This window comes from Eptesicus fuscus, chromosome 20 (genome assembly GCF_027574615.1).
Source record: "Eptesicus fuscus isolate TK198812 chromosome 20, DD_ASM_mEF_20220401, whole genome shotgun sequence".
Lineage (NCBI taxonomy): Eukaryota > Metazoa > Chordata > Mammalia > Chiroptera > Vespertilionidae > Eptesicus > Eptesicus fuscus.
Window position 1 is genome coordinate 35,635,128 of NC_072492.1, and position 14,545 is coordinate 35,649,672.

Here is a 14,545-nt window from a genome sequence, read left to right on the forward strand (position 1 = left end):
TCCCTCGGCCTGGAGCACCCCCTGACCTTCACAGGGCTGTTCCCTGGTTCCTTAAGCCTCAGCTCCAAAGTCACCTCCCAGGCCTGGTTCCCCAGCCCTGTTATCCTTTGTCCCAGCCCCTGGTTAATTTCCCTCTTAGCATGTCTCCCAAGACATCATTCTTTTTTTTTTTTTTAAATATACTAGTATTTTTTAAAATATATTTTATTGATTTTTTACAGAGAGGAAGGGAGAGGGATAGAGAGTTAGAAACATCGAGGGGAGAGAAACATCGATCAGCTGCCTCCTGCACACCCCCCACCGGGGATGTGCCCGCAACCAATGTACATGCCCTTGACCGGAATCCAACCTGGGACCCTTCAGTCTGCAGGCCGACGCTCTATCCACTGAGCCAAACCAGTTTCGGCAATTATTGATTTCAGAGAGGAAGGGAAAGGAAGCAAGAGCTAGAAGCTAGAAACATCAATGATGAAAGAGAATCATTGATCGGCTGCCTCCTGCACGCTCCAGAAAGGGATCGAGCCCGCAACCCAGGCATGTGCCCGTGACTGGAATCCAACCTGGGACCCTTCAGTACGCAGGCCGATGCTCTATCCACTGAGCCAAACCGGCCAGGGCAAGACATCATTCTTGTGCTTGGATAAGTACCTGTCTCCCTCATGAGGGCAGGGCCTTTATTTCCCAGGCATCTGAAGCACCGGCATAGAACTTGATGTATACCTAATAGATGCTTGCTAAATAGTTGTTGAATGAATTCAGGAACTCATTTCCACTCTAAAAGTAAATCCACATTAAATTGTACACTATAGTCCAGCCTGTGTGGCTCAGTGGTTGAGCGCTGACCTATGAAACAGGACGTCATAGGTTCGATTCTTGGTCAGGGCACATGCCTGGGTTGTGGGCTCGATCCCTAATGTGGGGCATGCAGAAGGCAGCCCATCAATGATTCTCTCTCCTCATTGATGTTTCTATCTCTCTCTCCCTCTCCCTTCCTCTCTGAAATCAATAAAAAAGTATATGAGAAAGTGTACCCTATAAATGGGTGAATGGTATGGTATGTGATTTATATCTCAATAAAACAGTTACTAAAAAAAAATAATAAATCCAGGGGGAGGGTGACAGTCATGGTACACCGGGTGTAACTTGCCATCTGCAGCACACCCATCGCCTAACCTGATCCAGTCACACTTCTCTCCCTCACAGTCCACATCCTGTCTGTCCATGGAGAACTGCAGTTGCTCAGACTTGGAAGGGATCTTAGAGGTCATACTGTCCTTTTGGTAATTTGTCCCTCACACGCTACCCTCTGGCCTCTGCTTAAATATGACCATGACAGGGAGCTCACTGCCTCCCGAGACAGGCCACTCCATTGCTGGATATTCTCAATGACAGAAACGCCATTACTAAGGGGGGCCGAGAGCTGCTTTCCTATAAAGCCTTGCCCTGGCTCCAGGTCTGCTCCCTGGTCATTTGGAAAAACTACACCCCACTTTCCACAGCCAGCTGAAAACCACTGGCAGCGTCTGCCTAAGAGGTCTCTTCTCCCAGCTAAGGAGACCCATTTCCCTCAACTATTCATTCTTCCCCGTCTCCTATGTGCTCCCAGGGCACCTCGTATGGGTTCCTAACACTGCGCTTACCACACTGTATTGAACTCTCTCCCAAACCCTGCCCTGGACACCCCACTGCACTGAGTGGGTTAATTCTGGGCTCCATTCACTCCATTTTGCCCAGTACCTTGCATGGTGACCAACTGATCTAAACTAAGCAACTTAATAAAAATGTGTTGAGCCCTAGCTGGTTTAACTCAGTGGATAGGGCATCGGCCTGCCGCTTTGATTCCAGTCAAGGGCACGTGCCCAGGAGGCAGCTGATCAGTGATTCTCTCTCATCATTGATGTTTCTCTCTCTCTCCTTTCCTCTCTCTGAAATCAATAAAAATACATTTAAAAAAAATGGTTTCGCTGAAACCGGTTTGGCTCAGTGGATAGAGCGTCGGCCTGCGGACTGAGAGGTCCCAGGTTCGATTCCGATCAGGGGCATGTACCTTGGTTGCGGGCACATCCCCAGTGGGGGGTGTGCAGGAGGCAGCTGATCGATGTTTCTCTCTCATCGATGTTTCTAACTCTCTATCCCTCTCCCTTCCTCTCTGTAAAAAATCAATAAAATATATTTTAAAAAATAATAAAAAAAAATAAAAAATGGTTTCTAGGTGTTTCATTATTCCAGTCACATCCTTCTCAACATATTTAAGCTTTCAATATTCTCCTTAGAACAGAAAAAGGAAAAGAATCACCTCCCCCCATCCTCAACACTGTCCTCTATTAATGCTGCCAACGCCTTAACTCTTCTGCACTATTGAGTCAGCTCTATATAGAGCTGGGGTCCATGAAACACCCCACATCTATTTTCATGTGATATGCTGGCAAGTGAAGCGCCCCCATCTAGTTGCCAAGGGAGTGATTTCTTGAACTGTGAGCACCAGACCTTAAGTGAGGCTTGCTGGCTCCCCTGTGCTGCCCAGCCTGTCAAAATCAGTCAGCAGGACCACAGGTGCCAGCTTAGTGCCACCACAAAGACGTGGCTTCACCTAGATACCTAGGAATAACACACTCCTAAACTCCAACCCTGCACACGGTCACAACACGGCCCTTCGCTGCGGGGCGTCTGTATTCCAGGCCCTGCCCATCCTTTCCATACCTTTACCGATCCCTTTTATCCTCCTAGTAGCCCTGAAAAGCTGCTACTTCTCTCCTCACGTTGAAGATAAGGAAAGGGAGGCTCAGAGAGGTTAGTTTATTTACCCTAGGACACACAGCTGGAAAGGGGAAGAATTGAACCTCATTTGTTTGACTCCGAATTCTAGGCTCTCTTTCCTCTATGCCATGGCGCCTCTAAAGGCCTTATCCCAGTATGACCTGTGATGATGATGGTGATGGTGATGGTGATGGTGATGATTTTGCTCTAAAGGTGGGGTGAGGAGGAAGAAAACAGAAAACCTCTTCCTAGTAATGAGAGCTGGATGAGCCAGGTAGTGTGGCGCCCCCTTGCACACCTATCCCTTGTTCAAGGGGGGATTCAGGCCCCTGGTTATTGCCCTCCCCCTGACCAGGAAATAACCTTTCGTCTAAATAAAGTCACAGAGTCTCTAGTTAGACCACTCAGTTCTCACTGCTGCCCAGTCTCACCCTGTTCTCTCCCTTCCTCTGTTTTGTCTGTGGTGAATTCCCAGCCTGGCAACCAGTTCATACCGCGGGGTTTGAGGAATGGAATGTGGGCATGAGAAATGGGCTGGGCTGTGTGAACTCAGGCAAGTCCCTTTCCCTCTCTGAGCTTCGGCGTCCTCATCTGCGAAATGGGGCAGTTAACACATAACGACATCCCTGAGGGGGATGTGAGCTCATCCCTGACACATCGTGTGCCCCCTTGATAACGTCGGCATCGTTAATGAGGCGTATGTGTCTCTGCTTTGGAGACGGACACTGAAGCCCAGGGAGATGGAGGGACTTCACAACCCACGTTACCAGCTTGGAAGTGGCCTGTACAGAAAAAGCACCTGGCTGAGCCCGGCCCTCTTCCCTGCCTCATGGTGCCTTTCCTGAGTGTAATTTCTACTACAAAGATGAGATGGCCAGATTAGTCGTTCATACTAATAATACCAAGGGCAGAGCTGAGGCAAAGCCTGGTAGCCAAGGGACTCAGGCAGAAGCCATAGACCCCTGACCGGCCAGCAGCTTCTCCTCTTCTCATTGCCTGGACTGGGGTGCAGTGGCTTCGTAATTCTGAACCCCTGGGTTCCCGGCAGGTGGGAGAAGCCCCGAACTTGGGTTGGCTTACCCTGTCCATCGTGGGTTCTCCCTGTTCCCACCGAAAGGGCAGAATCACTGATGGTTTGAACAAGTCCGCCGCGCTCCCTCCCCCTGGGCCAGCCGCTGGCCGCCTAAAATAGCCCAGAGCCACCGTGTGCCCAGGGCGGCTCCCACCCGTTGCAAATCCCCCTGAAATCAAATCCCCATCCTGCCCCAAGCTGCACGGCACCACCTCCTGCCGCCTGAGCTCTCGGGCTGGCCAGGCTCCTCCCAGTGGAAAAACTGTGACAGTCGTCCTTCATGGTGACCGAGACATAAATCCCCAAATAATGAGACAGGCGCTCGGGACCCAGAACCAGACGCCGTGCTAATTGGTTTTCCCTGGGCTGGCAGGGTGTGGAGACCACAGCAACAGGCCTCGGTTCCCCACTAGTGAGACGGGGTGGGGTCCATGATGACTTCCCGCGCCCCTGCCCGGGTGGATGTGGATGCCCTCTGACTGGCCTCACGCCCCGGCTCCTCAGCAGCCCCTTTCTAGAACAGTAACAGCCCAGACGTAAAAGGGAAGGTTGGGGTCTCCTGGTCCAGGCCCTACTTTATCACCTCTGCCCTGACCTAAAAACACCTCCTTCCCACTGAAACAAACCAACGTGCAGTCCTCCCTCGTGGGCCTGAGGATGGGAGCGAGGAGGCTGGGGGCCCCAGCACAGCCTCCCGCTTCTCCTGTGAGGCTGGTAATGAATTCTTGGACGGACCAGAGGCCCTCCGTTTGCAGTGATCAGGACGAGATTATCACATTAAACTTTAAAAGTCTTTGCCCAAAAAGAAACAGCAGCAGCTGACACCCTTGACTCCCCTGACTTTGCGGCCGTCACCCTCTCCTGGACCACAGCCAGCTGAGCTCCAGACACCGGCCACGAGGAGGCGCCACCTCCCCGGGGGAGAGGCAGGGGGCTGGAGGGGATGACCCCTCCCCCCCCAGGTCCAGGCTGCTTCTGAGTTGCAGCGAGATGGGAGGGGGAGGAGCCAGGAAGAGGATGAGTGCGTGTCTGTCTGTGAGAGGAACGTGGGGGCCTCGTGAGTAACACAGAATCATCAAACATGCCCTCACGTTACAACTGTGCCGCTCACTAACCTGTGACTGGGAACACGCCCCTTTTCTCCACACCGGGTCCCTGTCCGTGAACTGGGGATAACGATAACAGTAACAACTCCCCTGACCCCAGGCTGACAGCTGAGAAGATTAAACGAGATAACATGTAGCCCAGCCAGGGTGGCTCAGTGGTTGAGCACCGACCTATGAACCAGGAGGTCATGGTTCAGTTCCCGGTGGGGCACATGTCTGGGTTGTAGACTCACTCCCTAGTGTGGGGTGTGCAGAGGCGGCCAGTCAATGATTGTCTCTCATCATTGATGTTTCTATCTCTCTCTCCCCCCTTCCTCTCTGAAATCTATAAAAATATATATAAAAAAAATAAGATAACATGTATAGAAAATACCCTGCAAGCTGTAAAGAGCCACTGTGATGTGAGGGATGGCATTGTCAGCTCCAGCAGGAGGGCCTGTGAGAAGGCTGCAGGAAGAACTTCCTCTCAGCTGTGCTTTGAAACTAATGGGGCCAAAGGAAAAGGAAGACAAATGGGCCTGGGTCGGACCCCCAAGACCTTACCAATGACCCCCTTCCCAACCAGGGTGTCCATCCCGTGCCCAGACTAAACCCCCTCTCCTGCCATCATCTTGCCCCCAACACTGCCAGCACGTCCCCAATCTTTCCCAGCCCAGAGCTGGATCCAGTTTGTGTCTGTTGCCAATGCAACGGAAATGATTTCAACCTCCTCACCCAGCTTGGCAGAGCCGCCTGGGTGGTGTAGGAGAGCTACAAAACACGAGGCTGGTAACCGGGGTGTCCACAGCAGGGTGCCCCCCCCCCCCCAGAATATTAGCTGCAATAGCAGCAGTCTAGAAGGTAGTCAGATTACCGAGGGGACCTCCCCATACTGCCCCATGGAAGGGATGGGAAGGACTGAGGGCCAGGGGGTCCTCACTGTGGCCTTGGCTACCTTCCTTCTTACTTAAAGAGCTGCATTCAGAAGAGGCTGGGAGAGGCCCTGACTACCAGCCAGGATCAGCCCTGTGGAAGTTAAGATCTTTGAGTCTCCCCGACCCACCCTTCATTTCCTGATGCTTTTATTGAGTTAGTTCGTCCAGCAGAATCCTCCCACCCCTGCCCACCCCACTGGACTTTGGGGTCCTTTCCCCTCCCTCAGTGTGAGAAACTGAACCTAACCCACCCTGACCTCAGCAGGATGGAGGCAGGAGGAGGCGGAGGATGACCTTGAGAATCCAGGGTCACCTGGGGCAGGAGGGAGGGGAGAGCCTCCGAGCGCATCGGCCGTGGGAGACGGTGGGGTGGCCACAGTCCCCCTCGCTGGCCAGGGAGCAACTGCGACCACATCAAGGCGCCCTCCTCTCAGACAGGTCCAGCGGGCGAAAGCGCACAGCCCTTGCAGGCCATGAAGGAGGCCTTTCAAAACCAACGGCGAGGTTCCAAGAAACACCCAAGGACGGGCTGTGTCAGCATGGTCCAGGCCCCGCAGGCCCGCTGTCCGGCCTCCAGACCGCTCGGCGGCTTCCCACAGCGGGGCTGCTCCAAGGCCTTGGCTGGGAGGCAGCTCGGGCCCAGGGTGGAGCCTGGGCTCTGGAGCCATCAGACCTCGGGCTTCCCCTCTCTGATCTGTAAAACGGGCCCAGTAGCAGCTATGTCATAGGGTCGTTAGACGAATTAAGAGACAATAGAGGGAGAGCGTCTCCCTTTGCGGCTGGCACAGAGTGGGGGCTCGGTAACCTCACTGCATAAACATTGTGGGATATCTACCATATGCCAGGCCCTCCATTCTATGCCAGGGGATCCAGCAGTGAACAGAGGTCACGAGGGACCCTCATGGAGCCTGCGATCTAGGGGAGATGGGCACACTGATAAGCAGATACACACACAAGGTCAAGGAGGTCGAGTGGCCACGGGAGACCTCTCTGAGGAGGGGACAGTTCAGCGCAGACCTGGCTGACATGAAGGACAGGCCTGCCTGCGGGTCCTCAACCATGGCTGCTCTCCGGAATCGCCTGGGCAACTTGGGAAACCTCTCTGCCTGGGCCCCTCCTCGGGGATTCTGGCAGGATTCGTCTCGGGCTTTTAAATTCTACGCAGGTGTGCCGAAACCGGTTTGGCTCAGTGGATAGAGCGTCGGCCTGCAGACTGGAGGGTCCCAGGTTCGATTCCGGTCAAGGGCATGTACCTTGGTTGCGGGCACATCCCTGGTGGGGGGTGTGCAGGAGGCAGCTGGTTGATGTTTCTCTCTCATGTTTCTAGCTCTCTACCCCTCTCCCTTCCTCCCTGTAAAAATCAATAAAATATATTATAAATAAATAAATAAATAAATTCTACCCAGGTGATGTGCAAAGACTGAGAACTCCCAAGAGCAGGCCAGGTAAGCATCCCCTGGGGGTCTTGTCAGGCATCCTGGGATGGGCCCCACCCCAGGGGTTTGGATTCAGTGGTGGGGCGAGGCCCAGCGTCTACCTTTTTAACAAGCTCCCAGGAGATTCTGAAGATGGACAGGTCTAGGGGAGTGACTAGGAGAGCACATTCCAGCTCAGACACCTCCCCAGCGCTGGTCCAGGCCACGCCCACCAGGACCACCTGCTGCTTCAGTGCAGGCTGCCCCACCCCAGAGCCCTCAGGCTGGGAAGCCCCGCCTCCTTTCTCCGCCAGTCAAGTCCTGCGCATGCGCCTAGGCTTATCATGAATTCCGAAGGTTCCCCACGTGTGGGCTTGGACTCTTTTCCCACCACCCTCAGCCCCTTGGCTGAGCCCCCTGCCCCTCTGTCCCACGTCCATGTGTCCAGTCTGACCAGACCCTGGGCTCCCAGGGATCAGGCCGGCTCCTCCAAGTACGTGGCACCAAGCCTGGCACCCCACAGGGTATGACTCATCGTTGTTGAAGGAACACCAACTCTGCCCCAGCCTCCCCTGGGCACAGCTGCTCGTGGCCAAAGACGCCAGGCTTGTGACCGGCTCCTGGAGATCCCTGCTCCACCCCCTTCTCCTGCCCTGGGTCTCTGGTCCCCGGACTGGCCCCTAGCCCTGCCCTAGAGGCCAGGCCCTGGGGTGAGAGGCATCACAGTTATGCTCCCCAAGGCAGGTGCCTGCAGCACACCCTCCAGCCCCGGGAAAGAATCAGTCCCCCCTTCAGGTGCCTGGCCCAAGGTTCACCTGCCCCTTCCTTTCTGGAAGCACCGTCGTGTACCCATACTCCCCCGGGCTCACATCCTACCTCTGCCACTTCCTGCGGGACCTTGGCCACCTCCGTGCCTCAGTTTCCCCATCTGTAAAATAAGGGATAAATGGTACCTCTCTTAGAGGGTCGTTATGGGGATTCAATGAGTCAATCGTTATAAAGTGTTTAGCAAACAGGCACAAGGTAATCGCTATGTGTTTGTTCAATAACGTTAACACATATATGATCCTAGAGGAAGGCGAGGCTTTATAGTCAGTCAACCCAGGGCGTCCCGATGATCCACCAGGGCCTGGAGGCTGGGATTGCGATTCCATTTACAGGTGAGGAGACTGACGGTCAAGGAGAGGAAGTGACTTGGCCCAGCTAACTCCCAGTCTCAGGTCTGTGTCACCTCAAGCCTTCTCTCCAGTCCCCCCAGCCCATCTCCCTCCCTCCTCAGGCACCCCGCCGGGCCCAGGTGGGCTCCGTGCCCTGCACACATCCACAGAGGCCTCTTTGTACCCCTGCCCAGGGCCACACCCTGAGCGTGGAGCCAGGGGCCGAACAAGCGCCCTGTGTCTGGGTGTGTTTCCCTGCCAGCTCTGCGGCCGCCCTGGCTACTCCGGCCACGTGCTCCAGGTGGGCAGATCCAAGGGGCCCCCCCCCCCACCCTCGGCAGGGCATCCCTGACCCACAGCCGCATTCAGTCAGGAGACAGGCTGGGAGGGAGCCCCAAGGAAAACACCCCCGTTCTGAGTCTCCACCCTGGGCAAACTCCAGAGGCCAGAGCCTGAGGTGTCTGGGGCCTTGGAGGAGGGCAGGGGCAGGAGCCGAGGGGGCGGGGCATGACAGTGGGCCACTCTGGGCATGTGAGGAGGGCCGTGCTGGGGCCCTGGGGAGTGGGACAAGAACCGCCTTGGCCTTTCCACCTCCCTAATACTTCTTCAGTCCACTCACTCCTCTTTACCACCTGGGTTGGCATAACAGCCTCCTCTCTGGCCTCCCTGCCTCCACTGCTCCCCTTCCTGCCCTCCCAGTCTGCTCCTCACAGGCCAGAGGAGCCTACATTTAAAAAAGGCAAATCTGATCGTGCCACTCTCCTGCCTAAACCCTGGAAAGGCTTCCCCTGGGCTTTAAGAGAATCTTATCCCAACCTTCTTTCTTTCTTTTTTTTAAAAAAATATATTTTATTGATTTTTTACAGAGAGGAAGGGAGAGGGACAGAAAGCCAGAAACATCGATGAGAGAGAAACATCAACCAGCTGCCCCCTGCACGCCCCCCCACCGGGGATGTGCCCGCAACCAATGCACATGCCCTTGACCGGAATCGAACCTGGGACCCTTCAGTCCGCAGACCGATGCTCTATCCACAGAGCCAAACCGGTTTCAGCCCAACCTTCTTTCTCTCCCAATCCGCCCCTTCTATCAGATCCTTCCCCAGATTCACTGAGATATAAATACAACTCTCCACCTAAGGACATTACTGGTAGAAAGTACATTGACGATGGTTAGAACTGGGTACAAGAAAATTTGTTATTGACTAACATGGACAGAAGAATCCAATCTTGCCCACAAATCTTTTTTAAAATGCAAACTTTAGCACTAGCTGGTTTGGCTCAGCGGTTAGAGTGTCAGCCTGTGGACTGAAGGGTCTCGGGTTCAATTTCGGTCAAGGGAACGTACCTTGGTTGCAGGCTCGATCCCTAGCGCCCGTCGGGGTATGTGTGGGAGGCAGTCAATCGATGTGTCTCTCTCACATTGATGTTTCTCTCTCTCCCTCTCCCTCTCCCTTCCACTCTCTCTAAAAATCGATGGGAAAAATATCCTTGGGTGAGGATTAACAAAACTGGAGCATCCGTCAGTTGCACACAACAGAGACCAGGCTCAGGAACCTTCGATTGATGCCAAATTGATTGATGAATCAACTCTTGGCAGCAAAATTTATACAGAATTGATGCTGGTGGAAATAATTTCCGTAAAGTTAAAATGGAATGGGGGCGGGAGGAGGAAATCTGTTTAACTGTACCATAGGGAAAAAATGGGGAAATCTGATCAAGAAATTAAGTTGGATGAATAGCGCTCAACCTGGGAAACACTTTCTCCCCACCCCTTCTTTGTTGAACTTATTGGGGTGACACTGGTTAACAAAATTATACAGGGTTCAGGTGCACAATTCTACGACACACATCTGCACACTGTATTGTGTGTTCACCACCCCAAGTCAAGTCTCCTTCCACCACCAGGTATCCCCCCGATACCCTCCTCCACCTCAGGAAAACACTTTCTAAAAAAGTCCCCAGTGTTGGTATGTTTTGGTTTCAAATGTTTGCATTCAAAACATCCTTGGGGTCAAAGCGTCCAGGTCAGAATATCCTGCGCGCCCTGCTCTGTTTTTGCGCCACTCCCTGCCTTGCCTCTGATCCTCAGCCACACTGGGCTCTTTCTCTCCCGGCACAGCAAGCGCTCCGCACCTCGGGGCGTTCTCGGAAACCCTGCTCGCTGCCCAGAGCGCCCTTTCCCTCCTGGCAATTCTCCTCCTCAGGCTGATGCTGAAATGCTGCCCACAGGAGAGGCCTTCCCTCATTGCCCTCCTTGACGTAGATTTCCCTCCTGTCTCCTCGTATTCTTTCTTTTAAAAAAATAAATTTATATATATATATATATATATATATATATATACATATAAAGAAATATATATGTGTGTGTATATATATACACACACACACACACACACATATATATATATATATACATATATATATATATACACACACACACACATATATATATATAATTGATTTCAGAGAGGAGGGGAGAGGGAGTGAGAGCTAGAAACATGAATGATGAGAGAGAATCATTGATTGGCTGCCTCCCGCATGCCCCAACTGGGGACCGAACCCACAACCCAGGCATGTGCCCTGCCCAGGAATCAAACTGTGACCTCCTGGTTCATAGGTTGGCACTCAACCACTGAGCCACGCCAGCCGGACTCCTTGTATTATTTCTTATTCACCCTTATTCCTCCTTGAATTCCCAGGGCAAGGCCTACCAAGTATAACACATAGTAGGTGCCCAATAAATATTTGTTGAATGAATAAATAAATGAGGGTGAGGCGCAGGAGAATGGGGTGGGGCTTACAAGGCCCCCGAGAGAGAAAAGGGACAGGTGCAGACACATTCTTCCACCTTTATCTCCCCCTTACTCATGGCAGCAAGTTCCAGGGGAGCTCACGTCAGCAGGAGAGAAGAGAGGAGACAGCACTAGTCCTGCTTCATTTCTGCCCCTTGCCCAGCTTCCCAAGGTCCAGGCCCATGTGCCAACTGGCCGGCTTCCCCTCCTGCCCCCACCGGGGCCTGGCTCCCACATTTGGCTGCTGGCCAGGCTATTTGGGGAAGCTTCCTGATCCCCTCTTTGGCCTCTCCACCCCCACATCTCATCCTGTAGCCGGGGAATAGCTGTCCCAGCCTCAACCTAGGGACAGTCTCCTTCCCAATTAGCACCCAAAGGGTTGAAACCATCTCTAAAAGCTGCTCGTGTCCCTCTCCCCTCAGGAAGCTGCTAACTAGGACAGCAGCTCCCAGAACGAGGTCATAGGACGTACCTGCTCCTACACTCCCTTCCCAGCCAGAAACACAAGGGGGGACGGGACTCTCCACTGCAGGCCCGTGAAGATGGAGGAGACATGGGTGAGGGGGAGATGCAGGGAGAACCCGAAATGGTTGCGGCCTGGAGTTCTGTATGGCCAAGGAGCAGCTAGCTCTGTCCGGGGAGAGGTCCGGCTGTGGGGAGTGAGGAGACCTGGGTTCGAATGGGGATTTTTAAAAAATATATTTTTAAATTGATTTCAGAGAGGGAGGGAGGGAGGGGGAGAGCGAGAGCGAGAGCGAGAGCGAGAGCGAGAGCGAGAGAGAGAGAGAGAGAGAGAGAGAGAGAGAGAGAGAAACATCACTGATGAGAGAGAATCATTGATTGGCTGCTTCCTGCATGCCCCCCACTGGGAATTGATATCCTGACCAGGAATCAAACCGTGACCTCCTGGTTTATAGGTTGATGACATGCAACCACTGAGCCACACCAGCTGGGCCCAAATGGGGATTTTGTTACCTTTCCCGGTGTTCACAGGGTAGGATGAGACGGTTCTGTATACGGTACAGCACCATACAAAATCCAGGGCTGGAAAGACCACTGGGGTCCCAGGGAGATAATTCTGGGATGGATTCTGGGAAAGGCCCCAATTCCTGAGGGGATCATTCCTGTGCTGAAGTCTCTCTATCGCTGGTTCAAGCCTCGGCCAGTGAGAGGCGGGCAGGCTTCTCCCACATCCTGGAGGCCACACCCCATGTGCTCCTCCTTGGGACCCCCCAGAGAACCTAAGGGTCCCACTTCTCAGGGCCTTCCCTGGACATTTTCCCTCTCCTCGGCCAGGGACGAGGCTGTGTGTGCAGGGGTGTGTCTCAGCGCCCCCTGTCCTGCTTGTGCAGCGGCTGGCGTCACAGGCAGCGATTGTCAAACCTGAGATCAGGAGGGCAGAGGAGTCTGGGGTCTGGGGATACAGGAAGGAGGGGGGGCGGGCCTGGGAGGGCAATGAGGGAGCATGGCGGGGTCCGGCCTGGCCTCCGGCCTAGGCAGCTGAAGTGGGGTGAAGTATCACGGGGGTCGATCTCCACCCCACCCAAGGAAACCTTAATCAAACAAACAGCCAACACAGCCGCTCCTGTGTGAGAAGCCATGGCAGCGAGGCAGGCCCATGGCAGTGGGGAGGCCCAGGGGAGGGCAGGGGGGCTGTTTGAACAGGCCCCAAGGCCCAGGGGCAGTTGGCGGAAATGTTTGGAACAGGGTGGGGAGCCCGGTGGTTTGGAGCAGGAAACTGGGGCCTGGGGTGGGTGCGTTGAGCTTGGCTGCTTCGAGGAAAAAGAAAAGTGTCAATTCAGCCCCACTCAGGTCAACACCTCTTCTGCTGGGATTCCAAGTTCCCAACACCCTTCCCCCGGCTCCAAGTCAATCCGATCAATCAGCCGCACAGGGGTTCTCTCCCCGTCACCCTGAAGCCCCAGCCTTGCTCTGGCCACAAGTCCATTGGCCTTGTCACTGAAGAAGAACATTTCAGAGTCTGGAGCCAAACCCCCCAAGATCTCAAGTTCTCAGCAGAGGAGCTGGGGGAGATGGACCAACAGCAGCCCTCTCCAAGCCTGCTGTGCTCCCCGACTCCGTGCCGGGCACTGGAGGGGCCCAGAGTGATGCGGCCCCTCCCTTGGGGGCTTTGCCACCTTCTTCTGCCCTCAGACACTTGGCTGTCCTATTCCCCTGCTTGTGCAGCGGCTGGCATCAGAGGGAGACTCACGAGAGTCAGACAGGGAGAGAGACACCCAGACTCAGAGGCAGAGGTGGAGAGAGGTAAAGACAAAAATATGGACACGGAAAGACGGACTGGAGAGGCGCCACGCCATCAGAGACAGAGCTGAGAGACAGGAGGGAGTGCGAGAGTAAGTGTGTGTGTGTGTGTGTGTGTGTGTGTGTGTGTGTGTGTGTGTGACAGATAGAAGTGCAGAAACACACACAGAAAATCAGAGAGAGGCAGATAGGTAGGCAGAGACATACATACAGAGAGAAAGGACGAGAAAGACACACAGAAAAACAGAGACTCAGAGATAGGGAGAGCCGAAACCGGTTTGGCTCAGTGGAGAGCGTCGGCCTGCAGACTGAAGGATCCTGGGTTCGATTCCGGTCAAGGGCAGTACCTTGGTTGCGGGCACGTCCCCAGTGGGGGGTGTGCAGAGGCAGCTGATCGATGTTTCTCTCTCATCGATGACTCTCTCTCTCTCTCCCTTCCTCTCTGTAAAAAATCAATAAAATATATATATATTTTTAAAAAGAGATAGGGAGAGAGGAGAGACAAACAGAATGACAGGCACAGGAGCCGGGGAAGGACCGAGCCTGGAGCACAGCGGAGGCGCAGGCTGAGGCAGAGCGGCTCACAGAGCTACCCAGGGACAGAGGGGCTGGGAGAGGTCAGCCCCTCAGACACCCTCTGCGAGACTTGGGGGAGCAGAAGTGCCAAACACGGAGCCTGGTTGGGGTTTGCAGGGAGCCCCTTCTGTCCCCAACACCGAGCCACTGCAGGCACCTGGCTCCTGACCACTGGAGCTGGCGGGTCACCCGAGGTGAATGAAAAGTCACCAGTGGGGGAACTTGAGACTGCGGCTGCGGCGAAGGCTCAGGAGTCTGCAAAGCGCATGTGCAGGGTGGGTCTGCGGGGGCTCCATTCCCAAGAGTGCACTTGAAGCGGTGTTTAGGGACGGGCAGCTGTGCACAGCAACATCTGTGAGTGTAGGTGGCAGGCAAACCTGCGTGTGTGTCTGAGTGTGAGTGCTGTGTGCGTGCACGCTTCGATGTGTGTGTGTCCAGTTCCATGAAGCACTTCACAGCCCTAATGAGGCCAAGGTGGCAGGTATGATCCTCAA